Here is a 22,919-nt window from a genome sequence, read left to right as displayed (position 1 = left end):
GTTCTTCAGGTTACAAACCAGTAGAAACACTCAAGGACTAAAAATAATAAAGGATCAAAGCTATCCCAGCTGTTGTGAGAAGGGTTTCTTCAGATTTGATTCAAGATTAATCTGGGAGTTCAAGCTAGCTGTTCCCTGAAATGAAGCAGTTCATTTACCCTCAAACAGCGTTACAAGAAAAGGGAAATTTCTTACATCTTCAGCTGAGTACCTAACCTAAGAGACACAGGGTAAGAAGGCAACAAAGAAAATAAGTAGCAAGACCATACAAAGCCAGATATGTGGGTATAGACATATGAATAAATCCTGTTATGTCTGGAACCATAGACATTTTTCCAGTGCTGATTCAGTGCAGCAGTTCCCCAATTCCAGGATATTTCTTTGCATAAGTTTCTCTCACTCGGTACTGTCCATAGAGTCTTTGTTCTAATCCGTTTTATCAGCAATGGAAGAGTGGAAGTTAGGGTTAAAAAAGAAAGATCCATACAGAAGAGAAAAAAAAATATATTGTTTTATTTGTGTTTGGGTTTTGTTTGTTTGTTTGTTGGGGTTTTTTTGGTAAATTTGAAGTATCAGATACACAGACAATGAAAAAGGAAGGAAAATACTCATTAAAGTTGTGTCCTTAATAGTGTTAACTTCATACTTCACCTCAGTTAACTGAAGTAAAACATGTCGTGTCAAATACACAAAAGGAAAGAACAGAGGTCTGCAAAAATGCTGTGCTGCTGGACAAAGGAATATTATTCTTAGAACTCTGTAAAGAAACTGGTAATTGATGACAACTGTGAAACAAGACTTTACTCTCATTTGCTCCAGCCAAGGACAGGAATAAGGAAAAAACTGACTACCCTAATCAGTCCTGTCTCATTCAAAGCATCTGACCTGGTTTGGTTCATAGCACAGAGCCTCTGCAAGAAAACAGACAGGGAGAAGATGTAATTTTGAAAGAACAGATTTCTGCTTGCCCACCCTGCAGCAGATTATCTTCTTGCAGCTGAAAGGGCGCTGAGGTTCTTCAGTTACCTCTCCCAGCCCCAAAGCTGGTGGTGCTATTCCCTTACTATCAGCTTTATCCTCTAAGAAAAGTTTTTTCCTAGTCCTTGAGAAGGTAAATGATAAAGGAAAAAGAAGTTTTACCTTTATTCTCTACATAAACACCTGGCACAACTTTGTCGCCTGTATTCATTCAGTCTGTACCTACTGGCATATGAAATTTGAGCAATGTATTTTTGTCATCTTTATTTTTTCAAGATTCCATTATTGCTGAAGGCAATCAGTATTAAGTAAAATGCCTTTAATGAGAGAAAAGAGTGTATCAGAAGAAAAGGGGAAAAAATAAATCCATGTTGCAGGATAAAGATGTCTCAGAGTTAGATGTCAGGAAAAAGTAAAATCTAACTGCACACATCTCTGTAGAAAGCATTTACTTAGGCAGTCATTAGAATTTATTCCAAAGGATCTTTAACTCATTTTTCAGAAAGCAGCAGGGCTAAGCCCAGAAAGAAATCATATAAAAGAAACATGCTGCAATGCAGGGACAAATGATCTTATTTGAAAATGGTATAGGATCTTCCTACCTGCTGAGCTTAGTTTAAAAATATAGTGATGCATCATGGAATGGAAAAAATGAAAAGAAGAAAGAAAGAAAGGAGTTGTTTGGCTATGAGTTTATGTACTGCTTTACATTAATTTCATTAATAACTGTAAAAGCAGAAAAAAATATTATGGAAGGTCATGTCTTCTTGACTTGCCTGGAACTATTCTTTTAAAGTGATCTCTTAAACATGCTAATTGGACTGTATCATAGAATCATAGAATCGTAGTACGGAGAGACTTTTCCAGGTTTGCTTACAAGAGTAATACTACAATGTCCGTACTCTTCCTATTGAAAATTATTATTCCTGCATCTATGGCCAGCCACTGGGTGGCCAGGTGGATTATTTTAGGAGATATCAAATGACACTAGATGTCTATATTTAAGCAAATGATTTGCAAGATAGGTACCTTTAGCTGCCAACATTAACAATCATCTCAAAACTTAGGGTGTTTGCCTTCAACCATATTTTATAAAAATCTCAGTTTTCCTTCAAGTCAGAGACTGCTTTTGAACTGTGTTCAGAGACAACCACCTGCAAATGGAACCTAACACAATTGATGAATTAATGTCCTATTGTAACATGAATATAAATCAATGGGCCAAGATAGAAATGTTTGCCTAATACCTTCTCTTTACTTTTTCAGTTGTGTACCTTCAAGAGTTACAATTTGCCAAGTGACAGCAACTCTGAGACTTACTCATGAAACATGCTTTACTAGCAGGCAGCGTCAATAGAACCTGGTTCTGGAAGAAACAGGACAGAATGTGATTTAGTGAACCATAGCTAGACTAAGATGAGAAATCTGGAGTTGAGCTTTCACTGAAAAATTCTGATTTTTCCAAGTGGAAATTTGATGAAGAACAGCCAACACTGGAGAACACTGGGAATTTTCTCAGCCTCATGATAGAAATGATCAAAGCAAGGAAGACCTATGATTAGCTAACTGCCCAAGTGCCAGTGTACTCAGCCATGAGAGACCTCATTTCAAGTTTCTGCGTAATATGATTGAGATCAAAGTCTTCTGATTTCTAGCTGAATGCCCTAAATTCCATATTATAAAATAATTCTCTCTTTACATAAGTGAATTTTTAATTATTCCATAAAGAGGAAAAGAGAAAATGAGAGAAATCTATTTGAAGATATAAAATATCAAAGTGCTTAAAGCTGTCCCCACAAACATCCCTAAATATAAGGCCTATTTTTTCAACAGAGACTTCACCCTGGGTTTTCCAGCCTGCTCTAGCACTCTGGCTATCAGAGTTCTTGTCCAAAAAAGAGGTATTTTCACATAATAAAGGCTAAAGGCTTTGGTTTGATCCTGATGTAGCATGGACTTTTTTTTCTTTGATGGATGTGAGGTGAGTTTGCAACCCTGCTACAGTTTTAGACTTTTTTTTTGTCCTTTATGATAATCCTGAAAACATTTAGTGAAACTGTGCTCATTGTTGGAAACTAATTGTTTATAACCTGAGGCAACTTTCTAAATTACTTTTTTCTCGGGGCTCCCTAAGTTTCATTCAATTCAGCTGCCAAATCACGACAGTTAACCCACTCCTGAATTATCATCAGCCCCCAATATCTATGCAGTTTGGAAAATATTTTCTGAAAAAATGACTAGAAAGTGTCGAGCAAAATAAGTGTATAACTCAAAATATTTTTTCCCTGCTTCTTCCTTTTTCCAGATCCCCCTAAACCACTCTCTTTAATCAGACTTAGTAACCAGGACATGCAAGCACTAACCCATCTACTTATCAATGGGCAGTTCTAACTATACATTTACTTAGGCTTTCAAGCTACATGGCAGGTCTCAGCTGCTTATTGATTTTACTCCATTAAAATAGATGGTTTTGTTTAGCATTGAAAAAGTGAACAATTTTCCTGACACCAACCACTTGTTTAATAGTCTTGGAATAATCTATATTTCATTAAAATGATGACTTATTACACCCAAGCACTCTTCTGTCTTCTTAACTATTGATTTAAGGCAGTTTAACACTTGTATAGCATATAATAAATTGGTCTGGACTGGCAGCACTTTGTTATAAAGTCATTCTTACTATATAAACACTGAACTGGCATATATTAGAGATGTTCCTCAGATTAATTTCTGGGAAAGGATCTTTCCCACCAAAACAGAGTCAGTACTATTTTTTTTTTTTTTTTTAAGCCTCATAAAACTTTTAGGTAAGTAGAAGGTACCACAATCAATATTCATAGCATGATTTATAGGAGAAAGAAGCTTTCCACTAAATCCTGACCGTAAACCCAGTACTGTAAAGTATTTAGTACAGTAATCCATCTCATGGATATTTTAAACTGGGCATTAATGGTGCTGAAAAGTCGAGTGGCAGTGAATCACTGTATTAGGGAGAAGTAGTTAGGAACTTTATCAGTGGAAATGATTCAAACATACCTAAGCCCTTTAGCCCTTTATTCTCCAATCAGTGACTTCTTTCCTCATATTCTTTTCCTGATCACTTTTTCAGCTGCTGATATCACTAAAGACTTGCTTTGACATGATGGTTGGTATAGCTTCATCCTCCCTGTGCTTACAAGGCAGCAAACAGCAGACAGAAGCAGGTTTCAAACATAATCTGGTTTATGAGCTGCTGACAGATACACCCCTGCTATTGCCAGTCCACTTCAATTCGCCTGAAGAAATCAAAACAGACTCAGTTAAGAGTTTGCAACATTATTTTCATAGAAGCCTTCTGTGAAGAATGCACAGGAAACTCCACTGCAGATATTAGTTGCTCCCACACTTACAACAGGATAATATTCCAAATATGTTGCTCTCTTCCCTCAAAGTACGGTGTCTGAAGTCCGTAGCAGGATTTAGCCATATTAAAAGGGCAGTTTCAAATCTGTTTCTCTTTCATATGGCAGCTGGTATTACAAAGGGGAAAAAATATTCTCTGCAATGGAGGCAGAATTTTGTAGATAGACACTTTTGCTACTTCTCAAGTACATACAAACAGTCATTTCCTCCCATTGTCCACTAGAAAGAGAAACCAGGACAAGAAAACAGCTCATTTTAAGTAGAAAAATATGATGACTAAAGTAGAGAAATGCTCAGAAAGAGCCAGATGAGGTTTGGAGACTTCTTCCTTCTAAATTGGACTTCAAGATGATGATGACAGCCCTGAGAGATAGTAGAGTGATATTATTATTTTAGTTTTTCAGAGAACATCAGAGTACAGAGACTTAAAGTCAAGCAATAGTTACTTACTTTTTGAGAAATCTATAGACAGAAAAGACCACTGTGCTCTAATCGCCCAAGAAATATGTTCAACTTTTCTGAACACACAATCATACACCATTCTCCAATACAAGCGAGAAGCATAATATAATAATTAATATATTATATTTAAAATATAATTTAAATAAACAGTACTGCTGACACAATGTAGTTTGGACAATTCTGGGAAGAATTAGCCCTGTTGCACACGAGCCAAGGAAATACAGAAAGAATATAGCCAAACTGGCACAACCAGCATACTACACGAAACTCATTCCCATCCAGCTTTTTTATATCAGTCAGCTGGCGAGAACAGAGGAGACACAAGAGGTCTGAATTGCCCCAGTGGGTTTTATGCAATTCATAGACATCGCAATGATGATCCCTGTCCTAAACCAATGTAGTGAAGCTATTCAATATTACTTCTCCAACCAGTCACAGTGACAATTAACAAATTGAAATCATATGTTTTCTACTTACTGTAAGAAAAGTATATGAAGTATGTACTACTGAATTTAACTCACTAAACGAGGTATATATTAAATACAGGGAAATAATACTTTGTAGTGTATGCACAGCCAAAACAGATGTTAGGTAACTTAAGCACGTATTGGGTAAAATGTTGTAAAAAAAGCAGGCAAAGCACACAATATCGCTGTGTTGAAAGTGTGCATTAAGACTCATGAAATGTTTATCAAGAAACACTAATCTAGACATAAAAGAATACTCTGTGATCAGTTTATAGTTGACTTCTTTCTTTTAACCATTTGATGGTGGCAACTTTATCTCAGCACTCTCAGGCTCTTTCCTCATCATATTTGCTTGTTTTTTCTCATCTACCCTGTGCAGTCTGCTAGGCTACATCTACAGTGGCCTGTAGGTGCTACTGGTCCCCACTTTCAGGCAAATCAGACACCTCTTGTCCCTCAGCAGTGCTCCTTTCCGATTCTTGTGGGCCCATATTTTATTTTGTGGAAACCTGAGGTATAAGGAAACCATGGGACAATGGCGTGTCTATGTCTTGACTTGGTGTAGGGAAAGAAGAGATAAGATTCATTTCTACCTCAAGGTCGTTATCTGTAGATGTCTGTGTGAGGGTGCCAAGACATGAGCAAGGAATCTCAGTTTCTATTATAGCCAGTGGGCAGCCAGGGTTTGATTCAATCGCCTAAACATCCATCTAGGAGTGGTAGGTTTGACTAAGGGTTTACAGGAGATCCATATGGCTCTGAAGCAGCATCTGTAGGGCAGGAAGGTTATATCAGTGCAGCTCAGCACCACATGACTATTTTTAGGTAACTGAATAGGACACGTAATTAGTGGAGCCTAGAGCACAATTCAAGCACCCATAAAATAAACATATACACTTGTGTAAATCATTATCCATACTCCAATGACTGATTAGAGCTCCTTTGAGTATAGTGGGAACTTACACATCTGGTACAGAAGTAGACACCTCACCTTAAATGTCTTAATCTCTCACTGAATCTGCTTTTTATACCAAACCGGGCCTGAGAACATGAGGATTTTATAGACAAAGCACAGCCTACATTCATACTATCCAAAAACCTATCTCCATGACACAGTGCAGTGACCTGAATGAAAGCATATGTCAGCTCTGAATAAACTCCTCTGGGAACCAGTAGTAGGATAACCATAATAGTATTGTGCTCTTCCAGGGTTTGTATGTCAAGTTTCTCATTCAGAACTTGTTCAGGTACTTCTCAACATTACACTGTACCTTTCTGATATATCCTGAATGCCTTTCAGTAGCGTGTTAAGTGATGTAGCTAACATCTGTCACATGTAATTTGTCCTCTCTTTTCCACTCCCCAAGGGAGGAATTATGCATGCAGTGTAGAGTTTTGTTTTAGTTAAGAATTCATGCTTGCTGTTTACACATAAAAGATGCTGGGACAGAGTGGCTGTAAGATGAAGGTCTGCTGCTGTGAATTCAGAGCTCTGAGGTTTTGCCTTATTTTGAAATTTCATGAAAAGCTAGCCTTCTGCTTAGCCATTTATAAATGACTTCCCATGTAGGGCAGTCAAAAGGGAAAAGTATTTTGCTACTCACAAGGATTTCTTCTGTTTGTCTGACTGAGAACACTAATATGCTGTTAATTAACAGTTCGCTGAAAGGTGGTAAGACCTTTTGACCTCTTGATCCATCCGTGATGGTTGCTGTGCATACAGTGGAAAGGCAGGAGCAAAAGTATGTGCTTTGTAAAAGGAAGAGAGAACAGCAAATTTTGCAATGACCCTCATTTTCTGTCGCAGCTTGTTCCACATTGTCATACTGGTTTTGAAGACATGTCTGTAAAATGTACATTTTAAATAAGACCTCTGTTCCCATTTCTCTCTGCTATTTGTAGGTGAAATATTAAAATGCAACACCAAGGCTAGAAGCAGAAGTAACAAAAAAACCCCAAACCAACAAAAAAACCACCACAATAAAACCTAACCTGTACTTGTGTGAAGGTAAATACGATAAGTACAACAGATTTAAAGGGAGAAAGCTCACTCTTCTGAGCTCACCAAGACAAATTAGAGGCTCTCATGATTTGCAGAAGTATCTGAGTATGATGTGAAATGAAGTTCTGATCCATTTCAAACTTACTCTGCTATAGATCTAAATCCATCTGAATTTAGCTAAGTTCAGTGTAGCCTTCAGGAAAGCCAAATCATGTAACTTGTTGTTGGATCCTGCATCCTACCCGCCAGAGCTTTGTTTATGATTATATATGCATTTGAAAAAGCATACCTGAAGGGAAGAGATTCTAGTGTATACCAATGTAAACTTTCCAGAAGTTTCTCCTTTGAACTTATACGGTCTCTTGTTCTTTATCCTGAGCACTGCAATGAAATAATTTCCCACTAACCTACTGCTGCAACCTCCTCTTTCTGCATTAGAGGATGGTTTGAGAGGAAAAGAGAGAAAGAACAAAGTTGGTGGTTGTCTTTTTGCATATGATTCATGGGTATTTATAACATTGTTTGCTGAAATAATAATTCTGTCCTTCAGAATTGAGCTGACATTTAAAAAATAATAATAATGAAATTCTCCTGCATTCACACCTATCTGGATTCCAGAAAAAACACTCAACATCTGCAGTTCAGATTCAAATCAAAATTTGACCCCATCAGCCCAGAGGCATTTGCTTTTTATAGAGTTCATAATCAACTCTGCAACTGCGTGTAGGCAGCAAAATAGTTACACAGGTTTACTCCAACTCTCTATACTGAAGTTCTCCCTACCTTTAAACCTCCCTATAATAGGAAGGGAGGAGGAAATACAGTCAAGGTCTTCTGCCTGCTCTTCTCAGCGTAATGAATCCTCCCCCATGTTCATTTAGTTCATCCCCACTATAGAAATGACTTTTTCAATCAAACCATTGTACTCCTTCCAAAGACATTAAGCCAAATGACAGAACATGAGCTGAAATGACAAGGACAAGCTAGCTCAGCGCAAGGCAAAGGGAGTTTCTAAAGTGAATGATTGAAAACGAATACATACTAGGAGTTTGCCCAAGGACTTTCAGCGAATTGTTCCTACAGAGAACCTGATTTTGGATCAGGATAGAAGAATAATCAGGTAGTGAACAAGAAAACTCTCTACTGTTTGGTTTATTGTTTTGGTTTTCTTGCTTACTTCCCATGAATAGTTCTGCTCATTATTTATGGAGTTTGAACATTTATGTGCTCAATGCCCAGAGAAACCTCAGAAGTCAGTTTCTCCCAGGCTACCTGCCTTTTCTTCCTCCCTCTGTAGGCTTCGTTTTTGTGTTTGAGTTTGCCCAGGAGCTCCTTGTTCATCCATGCAGGCCTCTGGGCATTTTTGCCTGACTTCCTCTTGGTTGGGATGCATCACTCCTGAGCTTGGAGGTGACCCTTGAATACTAACCAGCTGTCTTGGACCCCTCTTCCCTCCAGGGCTTTGTCCCATGGTATTCTACCAAGCAGGTCTATGAAGAGGCCAAAATCTGCTCCTCTGAAGTCCAGGGTAGTGAGCTTGCTGTGCCCCCTCCTCGCTGCCCTGAGGATCTTTAACTCCACCATTTCATGGTCACTGCAGCCAAGGCTGCCCTTGAGCTTCACATTCCCCATCAGTCCCTGCTTGTTAGTGAGAACAAGGTCCATTATGGCACCTTTCCTCGTTGGCTCCTCTATCACTTGCAGAAGTTATCATCAATGCATTCCAGGAACCTCCTGGATTACTTATGCCTTGTTGAATTGCCCCTCTAACAGATATCAGGGTGATTCAAGTCCCTCATGAGGACCAGGGCTTGTGAATATGAGGCTGCTCCTATCTGTCTATAGAGGGCCTCATCTGCTTGGTCTTCCTGGTTGAGTGGCCTGTGGCACACCCTCACTATAATGTCCCCTGTCCCTTTAATCCTGAACCATAAGCTCTCGATTGGCTCCTCTTCCATCACCAGGTGGAGCTCCATGCACTCCAGCCAGTCATTGACATAAAGTGCGACATCCCCTGTTCGTCTGCCCTGCCTGTCCTTCCTAAAGAGCCTGTATCCTTTCATTCCAACACTCCAGTCATAGCAGCCATTCCACCACATCTCCATAATGGCAATAAGATCATAGCCCTGCAGGCATGCGCACGTCTCTAACTCCTCTTGTTTATTCCCATGCTATGTGTGCATTTCCACAGAGACATTTAAGTTGGGCCCCCGATGAAGCTGACTTACTGGCTGGAATTCCTTAGCGCTGCACTTCAGGTGCTCTCCTCCTGACCTGTGATCCTTGTCCCAGCTCTGGGCATCTATTGCTGGCACCGGCATCAAACTGGTAGGAGTAAGTTGGATTGAGGTTCCTCTCCCCTGGCAACCTCATATTGTATACCCTGAAGGAAAAAAAAAAAAAAAACTAGCAACAAAGACCTAAAAAGATTTCTGACATGATAAACCACAACTTTTCCAAGAGCCATTAGAGGCTATTATGCCAGCTAGCTCTCAGGGAATTCTTTTCACATACCTAACCTGATAATGAGAATATTTATATACTAACTAAACTCAGTCCACACATTGAAACTCCAAGGAACCAGTTATCTCTTATCTCTTTAGAAACAAATGCACTGCATTTATTTTGATAAAATAAATTTGCCTTCTTTTTGAACAAATGATTTAATCACTGGATGTGAGATTTTTTTTTCTCTGTTTAAGAATATCTATATATGTTCACAATACTTCAAAGGATAGCTGTAGTACTGTGAGGTTTTTTCTCATTATTAGTTTTAAATATCACAGTGTGTGGCACACACATTGGAGCAAGCATCGTCTGTAGCTGATTCAGCTCTATGAGGTGCAGCTCCCCACAGCTACACATTCAGGCTTTGAGACTGAGATCCATCCCGAAACTCAGCAGTCAACAAAACTTGACAGTCAACGCAATCCCTTCTTACAAGACAATCTCATCCTCCAGTTAAAAAGGAGGCAGGATGTTCTGCTAGCTATAATTCTGAGATGATGTGGGATACAGATTTTCCTGCAGCTCCTCTCTCATCAAAAATGACCTTTTTTTAAAAAAAAAAAAAAAAAAGTTCTATTATTCTAAGATTTTCAGAATGAAATTATCCATGTTTATATTGGTTTATTATTTTTGTTGTATTATGCACCAAGGTATTTCTACATTGTCAGAAATAAAGGCAAAAAAAAATAATAAAAAAGCTAAGCTCTAGCTATTTCTTTCTGTCACCATCTTTCCCTCCTATTATTATTTTTCTCAGAAAAATTTTCACATTTGAAGATCTTTTTTTCTATGCCAATATTTGAAGTTGAATTGTGAAAACCTTTGTGAAAAAGAATTACATTTTTCTACCGTGTTTTACTTTGGACATTATTATCTTTTACACAACAGGTGCAACTAAATCCTGTTGACTCACAATTTAGAAACCTCTAATTTCTACTAACAGAACTTTTTGTTTGTTCTCAGTCATTCAAGACAAGTGGTTCATTTAACAGAAGTAGGAAATACCTGGTTTTAAAAGAAATTCTGAAAACATTGCAGTCCTTTACCATGAAATTTCCAGCAAAAATCATTCTAATCAGTGTCTTCACATTAACCTTTTTTACATTATGTTTATTAGAAGTTTAAGTTTGAAACAAGTTCTCTTTTAATAATGATTTGCTAATCTATAGGTAAAACCAGTATCCTATCTTTAGCATTATTTTCTAATATATTCTAATATTTTCTAATATATTTCTATATATATTCAAGAACACTTGTTTTAGAGTTGTAAATGCATTGGAGGGAGATAATGCTTTTTACTGGGTGACATTCTCCCACATCCTCTATTTGCTCAGTCTTAAATAGATGATAAACTGATTTTTTGACAACTACCTCACATGATCAAACATTGCAGCACATTTCTATAAACCCAATAAGGCTTAATTTTTGCTAAACCCTGCAAAATTCCATTTCCTTTTGCTATCATAAAACATTTTATTATGAAGTGTCATAAATAAAACATATATTTTTTCTTTTTTTCCAGTAATGTGACATATTTTTCAGATATTTCCTCTCTTCTGGCCAATTTCCAACAGAAATCAGGCTTCTGGATCTTTGTGTATTCTTCTATTTCTCTATTTTCAAATATAACTTCAGAAAAAGTTAGTTGATTTCAACCCAATTTAACATAGAGCTACAGTTCTCAAACAGAAATTAGGTTTCTAGAGAGAGTTTTTGAGGAAAAAACAAACCCACAACAGCAACAATAAAAAACCACCCTCAGTAACAGCTCTTATCTTTTCAGATAATAACATCGATTGATCAAAAGATACAGATCTATATGAAGTGCAGTACCATCATTGTGGTTGATGAAACCCTGCACAATCAATGAGTACATTGATTAAAATATTGCTAAATACAATTACAATGTATTGGAAGTCACTGAAATCATGAAAGCATCTTTGTCTGCTCAGAGCTAGACATTGGTCATAGCTGTGACCTACATGTTCAACTATCACGTGTCCAGTAATGCTTTGTTATAACTTGACTGTGACATGCTGGGTTGCACTACCCAGAATTGACTATTTGTCTCAATATCACTGACCATCTCTGGAGACATGCCAGGAGTCTAGTAATTCCCTCATGACCCTAGTCCTGGTCCTAGTTCACTCATGTTCACTGTGGACACTACCATTTTCTGTACATAATTCAGAGTGCATGCAGCTGGATCACCCAGGACTCTTCCTGTTCATGTCTCTTTGTCCACTGTTACAAGTGGACATCTCATCTGCCTTTTGTTGTTCTGGCAATGGCAAGGTTTCATTGTAAATAATGGTGATCAGCTACACGTTGTACTTGCAGCAGTGAAGATCTATACAAACCCTATCACTTAATAAAAATAACTGCTGGAATCCATCTTTTCCTCCCATCTATTCCCCCAAGTACTTCCATTTCCTGCACAAATTTTAAATAGGAGAAGACTTTACTAAACCCATTTTCCTGCAATCACACAAAATTTTATGATTTATGTTATCTTAACTCCCTTAATCTCTACCAGATCAATCCCTTTCTTTTTATGTATCAGTTATGGTAACTTCAATTGTTTTATATTCCAGCTTCTCAAGAAATGCTTTTGTCCTTCCTCTCACAGAAGGAGAAAACAGCTTGTAGACAGGATCCACAAACATTTTGTCATACCTTCAGGCATCACACACCACAGCAATTAGTAATGGCTAGTCAAGCACACACCTGAGTCAACAGCTAAGACCAGTTCATATCTCCAAAGGATACCAAATTGTTTCTCTTTCTGTCTTTATGATCTTGTAGACAGCAAGATGCTTGGGCAGAACTATATAGCTGTAGAGCTGGCAGCAGTGAGCACTTCCTACAATCTTGGTAGTCTGGGAACTCTGCTTGGTCCTTAGCCATAAAAGAAAGTTTTCCTTCCACATTTCCGTGTTTGGCAAAACCTAGTTCCACCTGATTGTAATCTGTTTTGGGAAATGACAGCAAATTACAAACACAGTGGTATCAAAGAACCCACAAATCAGTTCATTCATTTCCCCAGCTGACTGTGAACAGCTGGAAATGAAGATCTACAAAGTATTTGCAATCACAGCGCAGCGACAGGTTGGGGTTTTTTTATGTATGCAAACAAGATGATTGATTATATATGGTCAAATAAGCTTCCCTGTAAACAAACTAATCATGGGCTTTAACCACGTTGTGATCTTCAAAGGTACTTAATATGAACAACCTATGAATCAAAACAAGTGTTGTCTCCTTATCTGATTTTTTTTTTTTTTTAATCTCCATTGCAGTCATCAGAGGTCTGTATGGACATATATCACTTTACACAACTTGAGACCCTGATTCTGTCCCTGCGTTTTGGGACTGCCTCCTTTACAGGAGACATTTTTTTTCCTGAGCTACAGAAAAGCAATCAAAGTAGGCAATGCATGGGAAAAGGGTGACACTTTGTGGCAATACAAGAGAACTAAGGTCCCTGCATCCTTTTATATCTCATTCCTTTTGTGTCTATCTTCCTGATATTATAAAAATTTAAAGGTGACAAAATTAGGATGGGCCTTGGCCATGATTCTACATAGTTGTTACTAAAACCAAATCAAAATCTCCAAACCAACAACATGACAAAGATTTTGAAGACATGCTTTTGAAATCACAGCTAAGCAAGTCATCGTAAAGGTTACAAGTTTTGTTTAAAGTCCATCATATTCTATTCGGGCACATTAGCAAAAGTTAATCTAGGAAATCAGACTCCGGGGAAGATTTTGTGTCTCCCAAAACCAAGTTAACTGCTTTTTTTTCTAGAGAATGTTCAATCTTTCTACAGAAACCTTTGTCTACAGCCCATAATGGCTAAAACTCACCAACGCCTAAACCCAGATTTACCTATGAAAAAAGGGAAGGTAGAAACTCTGATGTTGATTTAAAAAACAATGTACAATACAATGAAAATAATGAAGGTTAAAGAAAATTATCAGTCCTGTACTGAACAAATCAAATTTTATAAGACACATCATGACTGCAACAGGATTGTCTATTATTCTACATTTGTAGGAGTTATAAAATGCCAACAGTGTGGAAAGGAGGAGAATTGCCTTTCAACTACTTGCACTTTTACTGCACACATCTTCTTTTCATCAGGTCAATGCACTAAATGCTGTCTGCATGCTCCACAGTGTCTGTAGGTATTTTCACTTTGGTAGTAAACAAATCTACTGGTGAGTCCTACCCCACCTCTACATCCAGTTCTTCTTCATCCTGGAACGATACAAGGCACATACACTAGATACTAACTGATATGAATAACATTTCAGTGAAAAAGTAGCTTCCCAGTTCCTTGGGTGACTGATAGGACCACTTGACTTGCTTATGGTGCAGCTTTACTTCATACCATAACTGCGTTATTACATGGACATCCCATTTGGCTCAAGTGATAGAATGGCATCTTATTCTGTTTAAAAAAAAAAAAAAAATAGTCAGTGGCACTGATAGAGAGAACACTCATGCTAAATTGATTTTTATGGGTCTGTTTCTTCCAGGAATAATACTTTACACTTCTTTGCTTCACAACACCCATGAAATTAGTGGCATAGTAAGTCCATTCTGCAGGGAGAAAAACTTGGATGCAGAGTGGTTTTAAATGCATTTTACAATTAACATTGTGGAAAGAAGCAGTAGCTGGGAGTCCTAACTTCAAGAGCTCCCTTTTTAGCAGATTGTTAACTTTTGACTAGAAATAAAAGAGCATTTGCGTAGCTATCAGGAGCCAGACTGGGTCATTGCAGCAGACGATCAGACACCAGTCTACAAAATAATGCAGAACACTAAATCGGGGGGGAAGCAGTCACCCCCTTCAATATGTACACCCATGGAACTACTAATATTGCTGAAAAAAAAAAAAAAATCAAAGGGAGATTAGGTGCTATTCAATCCAGCTAACTTTGGGCACTGGCTTTAGCCTGCTGAACCTACAGTGTGGCCGATTTGCCAGTGCTCTCTCCATTTAGTCAACAGAGGAGAGGAGGTCCCAGGAGGGAGTCATTCAGAGATCCCAGGATTATGTCTGATTGTAATTCAATGATTGTCTGTGTTGAAGTAGAGGAACATTTGATCTAGGTATCTAAGTGCATGAATGGCTTCAGGCTCTGAGTCCCGGTTTCCCAGAGGGATTTAAAAGACCATTTATTTCACCTCCTCGCCCTGAGGCATGATTAGTTACACACCTACTTCATTCCTGACAGAGGTTTTTCCAATCCTGTTTAAGGATCACCTCCAGTGACTGAGACCTCACAGTTTCCAGGCAATCAATCCCAGTGCTACACTGGGAAGATTTTGCTGTGGTGTGATTCAGATGAAAACTTCACATGTCTGTATTTAGGTGTCCCTAGTGCAGGCATGTCTTCTTACGAGCAAGGTGTCTAAACTCCCACTGCAGTCAGCGGGGAATCAGTCAATTTTTATTTCAGTGACTGAAGAAGCTGTTCAGTCTTTCTTCAACTGCTTTGCTTTCTAGTGTTCTGTTTATTCTTGCCACGATTTTGTTGATCAATCTTTAATTACTGTATGCTAGTAGGTCCAAAACCTGAAGTTCCATCATTCCTTGCACATTACAAAACCTGCAAGAGGATAGAATTAATTCACATCTTTTAGATGCTTTTGGGGTTTCTGCTACCCAAAATAAAGTTTTCTATTTTCACCCTATAATCTTTTTGGCTCATATTTGACCCACATTGTTCTCCAATTCCCAGATGCCCTTTCTATATATCTGCTACAGTCATATCCCACCCTATAATTGTGCAGTCAGCAATTTTTTTCCAAATGTAACATCTCACACTTGTCCCTACTCGATGAATCTCATTCCTTTTTGGTGTTTTTCTTTTTGCAAGACTGTTTTACCAATTTTCAAGATTACTTTCAGATCTATTCATGTCAGTGTATCTGTTTTCTCTTTGTTTCCTATGATCAGCAAACTGAAAAAAATGACTCTTTTTCATTGTTTATACAACTAATAAATGTATTGATCAGATACAAGGTAGATTTCTGCAAAACTTCACAAATACATTTTTTCGCTTTTGAAATTGATAGCTATTTTATGTGAATGGTTATCAAATTCATGTCATAGTGATTCCATGTTTTCCATTTCTTGTTTGTTAGAATCAATTCCATTTCTTGTTTGTTAGAATCTTCTGAGAGCATGAAACAAAACCTTTCTAAAATTAAGGTTTCTTTTTCACTATTTACTTTTATCATCTTTATACAGGAGGCCTGTAACTCCGCCTTAGAGGAAAATTACAGTGGTTTGATATAATGATATAATTTGGTCTTGTTGATTGCTACTGGTTTAGTTCTTCAGTTCTTAAGGTAGAGATGATTACTAAAAATGTGACATTATTTAACTGGAAATTTATCAGGTCTTCATAATTACTACCTAATTTCTACTTTCCTTATTCAAAGCAGAAATCTCAGAAATCTTATCCATTTATCACTAGTATTAGTATTTCCAAATATCTGCTAGTCATTGACCTTTTACAGTGAAACTTAAGAACAACATTAACTTGAGTATCAGGTCAAGAATTTCTATAATGTTTCTCTTATTACTCAAAAAATGATTTCTTGTTACCCTAGATGTCTCTTACACATTGCACTCCATATTGCTCTTCGCTCTTTCTAACTTACTCTCTACTTGTTCATGTTATTTTATTTCATTTTATATTTATGTTCATCTTTATTAATCTCAGTTTCTATTGTTTCTTTTTTAATTTAATTTCAAGTGTTAACCATCTTGTTGTTTCATTAAAATACTGTTCTTTATGTGCAATGGAATTGTTTGCTTATGTACCTGGTTTAGCTTTTTTTTAAAGACATTTCAAGCCAGTCCTTCTCTCTTCAATTGACCTTTTCTGGAATTTTATCTAGAGGTTACCAAACACCACTAATGATAGGCAATCTTGGTGCACAATGCTGTCTCTCTTACCCTTTTCTTTTTCTTTTTTTTTTTTTTTTTTCTGAATGATCCTCAGTCATTTTCTATTAATAGTGCAGTCATATGTAAATTCCTCAAAGCTCTGCTACAGCAATTACATTGTAGCCCTGATTATGTATTAAAGCTTTCAAATCTCTTTGTTTATCTTCATCGTTCTCATGTCAGAATACAAATATCTAGGATGTTCAGCACACCAATTATTTTCTTCTTGTCCCTGATATTATAACCTTCATGTGAGTAAGTCTATCCTCATTTTCCATAAGGTGAACTGCTCTCTAAGCAAACTGCTCATGGAAAGTGACCACATAGAGGTAGAGGATGCAAATCTCCAACTGATAACATCATGTGCGCATCCCCGTACATTATGTCATTGTGTGACTGATGTCCTTTGGTGAGGGAGCCACATAATCTCACAGCTTTTTCACCCAGCATCCAGCAGTAGTTCTGTTCTACACAGCACTATTTCCCCAGAGTCATTCATGCTCATGATTTTGCTAATTCCAAGAGCACATTAAACCTAAACAACCTTCTGGTAGTATCTCATATTCAGGGCCTTGGGATATCAAGTTCTGGAAGAAATGGATCTTTCTGAAATCTAAAATATTTGAGCTGCCTCTTTGTGTTTCTTCATGGCAGTTGCTCTGGATCTCACATTTCTGAAAGAATGAAGCTTTTTCTGCTGTGTCATAGGAACACAATTTTCAGCTTCTGTCAGGATCAGAGTACCCATTCTTGATGTCAAGGTCCCTGGTGAGGATAAAGTGCATGTACCAAGGAAATTGGCATTCAACTTCTTTTTTTTGGGGGGTGATTGACCAGGAATAGATGATTAGATCTTAAACTCTTGCAGCTGTTGTTTGATCAACCCAATTGCCAGAATTAGATAGCTAGCTTTAACACACTGTGTTACTGACTGACTGACTAAAAACATGTCCCAGATATTTTAAAGCATCACCTCCTTTTTGGACAGAGGTTATAGAAGGCATGACTGTACCATTTGAAAGACAAAAAGGAGTACATCAACACAGTGTGATTTCTAAATTAAATGAGTGGGATCCTTTTCAAATAATGGTATTTACAACATGTACAGTTTTGTAAAAAAAGAAAAAAAAAAAGTGTCTTCAATCAAAGATCTAGTGTGGCTGTCCAAATAAGTCCTGATTTGGATGGTTCTGATTTGTACAATTTATCCTGAAGTGTCAGGATATTACATGCTTTGCTGGCAAAATAAAAGGTATTTCTGACTACAAAAAAAAAAAACCCAAAAATGTAGTTAAAAATTTCTATATTGTCCTCTGATTTATTTCTGCACAAGTGGGTACCTGATGTTAATGAAGCAAGAATTCCTGTGTCACAGTATGACTCTAAATTGTCACACTAGAAATTATTCACACTGTCTAAACACAGGTGCTCAAATTATGTGGCTATGTCCCCACATTCTTCCTTGAAGCAGTCGTCTAAGTTAAAAACTTTAATTTGGACAAAATTTATATCAGTGGTGTATACCCCATTAAAAAGTTCAATATACTAACAACACTTCCACTGACAGACTGACCACTACTGTAAAGAAAAGAAGGAAAGTAGCATATTCTTAGCTGCAATGTTGACCAACATAAATTATGTTTATAATAGCAAATTTGCCTGCTTTATATCAAAATTTCATTAAATATCTACTGGTAAGATTTGACTCTTGTTAGCCTTAGGCTGTGTTTCCATGGCAGCTTCATTGCCGGTCATTGCATTTTCCCTGCCAGCTGCACGTTTCCACCTTCCTCCTTACAAGACTTTCTGTAAAGGTCTTATGGTTTCTTAATCCAGAAGGAAAAAAAAAATAAAAAATACTTTCCTGTAAGATTAATGTGCTGACATTGCTCAGAGAAGGATTCAACTAGAACAAGAAACAAGAAAGGGAAATGAATGGGAGAATGAGCCTGGAGCATGTTCCATAGGAAGAGGGCAAGGACTATGGCAGCCACGAGCTAGATCTGCCACAGAAATACAGACTCAGAAAACTCAAAGGGTTCAGTTTGGTTGCTGACATTTAAAGATCTTGTGCCATTTAAGATGCTAGCATATCCTGCCTAACCTCCAGCTGCTGCTCCAGGAAATTATACATCCCCCATGGATCCTGCTGTTGACCATCGTGAATGTCTCAGATACCGCAGGGTATCTCAGATAGCACTAGATGCCTATATGTCAGCAGCTGAGTCAGACCCAAAGTGTTCAGAGCGCCCTTGTCACTTCCTAAGTTACTTTTGTCTTCTGCAAGTATCTTCCAGGCAGTAGTGTTGCTTGCAGAACACGTGCCTAGTCAGAGACCCTCAGCTGATGACCAAGCTACTGCTGATATTCCCAGCTTCCAAATTTCTTCCCTCCACAACAAGATCCTTGCACTACAATAGCAGTGCATGATCCAGCTAACCTCATATTTAGTTTTAAAGAGTTTATAACACTGACAGCAGAATTCAGAATTCATTCACAACTGCATATACTCAACACTGCTCACCTGGTGTGGACATCTTCATGCAACCAGTACTAAACAGCAATCTTCCACTGATATTTTTGAAACAAAACCATCTCATTTCCCTCCTTTCAGTTGTCTTACAATAAGCACTGTGACCACATTCAGGACATTTTATTTTATATTATAAGTGGATGTAGCACAATGCAATTGGTAGTATAAGCAACAGCATTTACAGAGATCAGACCAATGTTCATGTTTTCAGTGCACTTAAAGGAGTTGAAAGAGAGTCTCAAAAAAAAAAAAAACAAAACCCAACAAAAAAACCCCCAAAAACCCCCACAAAAAAACCCAAAACAAACCAAAAAAACCCAAGAAAAAAGGATCATTAATTGTTAAACAGAACATATTCAGAGTGAAAAACATCAAAAGGCTTAAATAGAGAGCAGTGACATATCCTGTCTCTAGGAAATTCAAATCAGTTTGCATATTACTGGAAAGAAATAAAGTGGATTTTGATGGATTTAGTCACTGAACCCAAATTGTTATTAAATGTACATAACATTTCATCACTCTCGTACTCTACACTTTGGAGAAGTTTGCACTGTGATCATGTTATATTTTGACTCTTTGTGCATAGTCTATGTTAATCTATCTTACTTCCTAAAGATATCTCTCCCTTTACTGCATAAACCAGCATTTTTTTAAGAGCAACATATGTGGAAAGTTTTTCCCAAGGTATTACCTTCCTCTATATTTCTGATCTGTTGTAATTCTGTGGTCTGACACTTTATTTCAACCATCAAGCTAAATATAATCCGATTGTATATCACTGTATAACTCTGCAAGAGTCCTTCACACTCTTCCTTGCCTATACCCTTATGATTTTTTCTGGCACTTTTAATCCTCTGTCTGCTTAACTTGTGAGATCTGAGCCTTAATCTCAGGACATCACTCCCTAGACAGCAGACCTCTCTGGAGGGTTCAGGTGTCAGAAGAAACCTTTGCTGCCGGTCATGAGTAACCTTGTACTTTTGTCCATCATTCATAAAGAGGCTGATTCTGCCTGGCACCAAAACCTTTCCTTCTCCTGAATTGCGCAGCTGGATATATGAACTTCTCAGTGTCAGATCCTGTAATTCAGACCTGTCAAATCTCATGCACTAAGCACCGAGTACATACTTCCTCTTCACAATCCCTGACTGCTCCACCTGTAGCTCATACATTAACAGACTGCAGCAACATGGCCTCTTTCCTGTCCCACATGCCCGTAACTTTGCAGCAGGAAAAGACATTGGCTTCGAAACACAGCTGGGGAGAAAAGATGCCATTTCATGAGACTCCAGACTCAAGTGAGGGTTGTGAAATTACTCTGAGGAGTTAGTTCCCATGGACGCTTTCCAGCTATATGATTTGATAGGCCAGACAGCCAGAATCACATGACAGACCACAGCTGTATTTCATGAATTAGGTATGGATTAAATATTTGAGAGATTTGTATTGGTTCTTTTGCTGTGTCCATGCAACTTCTTTCTACTTCATTTTTAATGTGGCAACAGTGAATCTGATTTGGCCACAGGCCTTATGCAACCTGAAATGGAGACCACAGGATGTACAATTGGTATCAATTATCATTCAGCAAAGCAGCAAAGAGGTCAGTGATGAAGCTATTCTTTGTGTGCTGTAACAAGAGCAGGTAACTCAGGATTGATTTATTTATATAAACTAAATGAGGCCAGGGTAAACTCCCTGGTCTGTGTTTGAGCTCTGAAACTAGCAGTTTCCCAATCAATGACTGGGCACAATACTGAGATACCACAGGCCAGGATTTATCGTGAGGATGACACCACCTCATCTTCAGAAAAAGACACTTTAATCAAGAGCATTTGGTGGGATGGACATGCCTGTCATTTTCCCACTGTGGCAGGTACACCCACCCCCACACCACTAGATGCTTACCGACAACCACGCCACATCACGCCCTGGTGACCGCCATCATGTGCCCCCCCTCAGCCCACAGGCCAGGCCCCTTCAGTTGATAGACAAGACTCTCGGCCAACAAGGTGCCTCGCTCCTAAGAAGATTTTAGTGAGTTCCCATGTATGACCATGAGCCCCAATCTGACTCGGGTATAAATGGAGTCCTGCTGGAGGGTGTTTGGAGTCCTCCTTAGAGCAGCAGGTCTGTGCTGTGAGGTCCTCCCTGTGGCAAGGGATGTCTACCACGGATACTCCTGGAGGATGGGTGCCCTCACTTTAACTGGTGAGTGAATGGTACTGTGGATCCTCCCCTTCTGTACTACCCCCCACCCCCCTTAAACCCAAAAAGCTTTTAGGTCACCCTTGCAGTGCTGCCCATACTTGGTTTTGCTGTTCTACAGCTAAGTGTGAGCCTGCTCTGGTGACAACTTGAAAACTGTATGGACATTTGTTAGTTCCATTAAATTGTAGTTAGTTTGGTTTCATCTCTGGTGGTCAGTGGTTTTGTCCTGTGATACAAACAACAGGTCCTAGCCCCTCTTCTCTATGACCAAAGCAAAGGGAGAAATTAAATGTATGCTTCCTGACAATAGGGTGGAACAGAGTGAAGTAGGGACTCGATGAAGGTTGCACCATGCAGGGTGTGAGAGCAGAAGAGAAAGTATAGCTTTGAATGTTGGACTAATAGAATAAAATGAAGTTGACATTGTCAGTATAGCAAGCCTGAAGAAAAGAGCTGTGGAAAAAGATCACTGAGACACACAAGCTTGTTCTCCAGGGTATTAAAAGTGACTATATCTGAACTAGATAGAAAGTGGTGAGCAGTAGGAGGAAGAGACATCTTGCTAGCTGTAAATATTAAATTGATACCCAGATGCCAAATAAGAACTAAAATAAAAAATATGCTAGAACCAATCAGAGCAGGAGATCTAGAGACATCAGGGGAAACAAACAAAACAAAACAAAAAGTAGAATTGCTGCACTATTGAAATTCAGCTGATACATAGATACATCAGATACAAGGGAAGATACTCAAGTTACCTAAAAACAGACTCAGTCTTTGTTTTGATGTCTGTAAAGCAAAAAATAATAGGGTTTACTGTGACAGACAGATGGGCATTAGATTTCTTTTTCCAGAAGCAGTACTGAAAACAACACTATGAGAAGAGACAAGACTTTGAAATCTATAAGGGACAATGTGGCAGTGGCCACATGGTCTAACATCACTGCAGTTGATCCAGGAAGATATCAGGATTCACATGGGGAGGTGTAAGAAAAAATATCTTCTTGCAGATATTTTCTATTTCTAAATTAAGTAGAAAGTAAGTGGTGTTGATTGAGGAAGTATTTGTGCAGGTTTTGGGAAAAAAAGAAGAAAAGGTGTTTTATGGAACACTGATGTATACCTAAAAATAAAAAAAAAAAAAAAATGAAAAAAGTACCAAACAATGAAAACCTGTGGATATACCAGTCTCTGAACTAATGGTGAAGGTGAAGTCAATAGGTTCTCTAGGGCTGTCAGACTTTAACCTTGGAAAGAGAGAGAGGTACAGAAGTGTTCTTTATTTAAAATGCCAACTATGGAAACCTACTTTCAATTATCACCCATATGGCAAGTAATACAGAAATCCTAACTACTAGAAAGCAGAAAAAGAGGGCTTTTAAAAATTAT

At 38.1% G+C, this 22,919-nt stretch overlaps 1 long non-coding RNA gene across 2 annotated transcripts in view; it reads right to left on the bottom strand.

The window, feature by feature from the left end:
- The window catches only part of LOC142600295 (uncharacterized), a 389,286-nt gene extending 379,597 nt beyond the window's left edge, over nt 1–9,689 (bottom strand). For both annotated transcript variants that reach the window (XR_012833686.1, XR_012833687.1), the window contains exon 1: nt 9,540–9,689. This is a non-coding gene — a long non-coding RNA (uncharacterized LOC142600295). The remainder of the gene's footprint in view (nt 1–9,539) is intronic.
- Between the last annotated feature and the right edge of the window lie 13,230 nt (nt 9,690–22,919).

The sequence above is a fragment of the Balearica regulorum genome, chromosome 2, assembly GCF_011004875.1.
Source record: "Balearica regulorum gibbericeps isolate bBalReg1 chromosome 2, bBalReg1.pri, whole genome shotgun sequence".
NCBI classification, from domain to species: Eukaryota; Metazoa; Chordata; class Aves; order Gruiformes; family Gruidae; genus Balearica; species Balearica regulorum.
The sequence above is the reverse complement of the archived record's forward strand: the minus strand, read 5'-3'. Positions and strand labels throughout refer to the sequence as shown.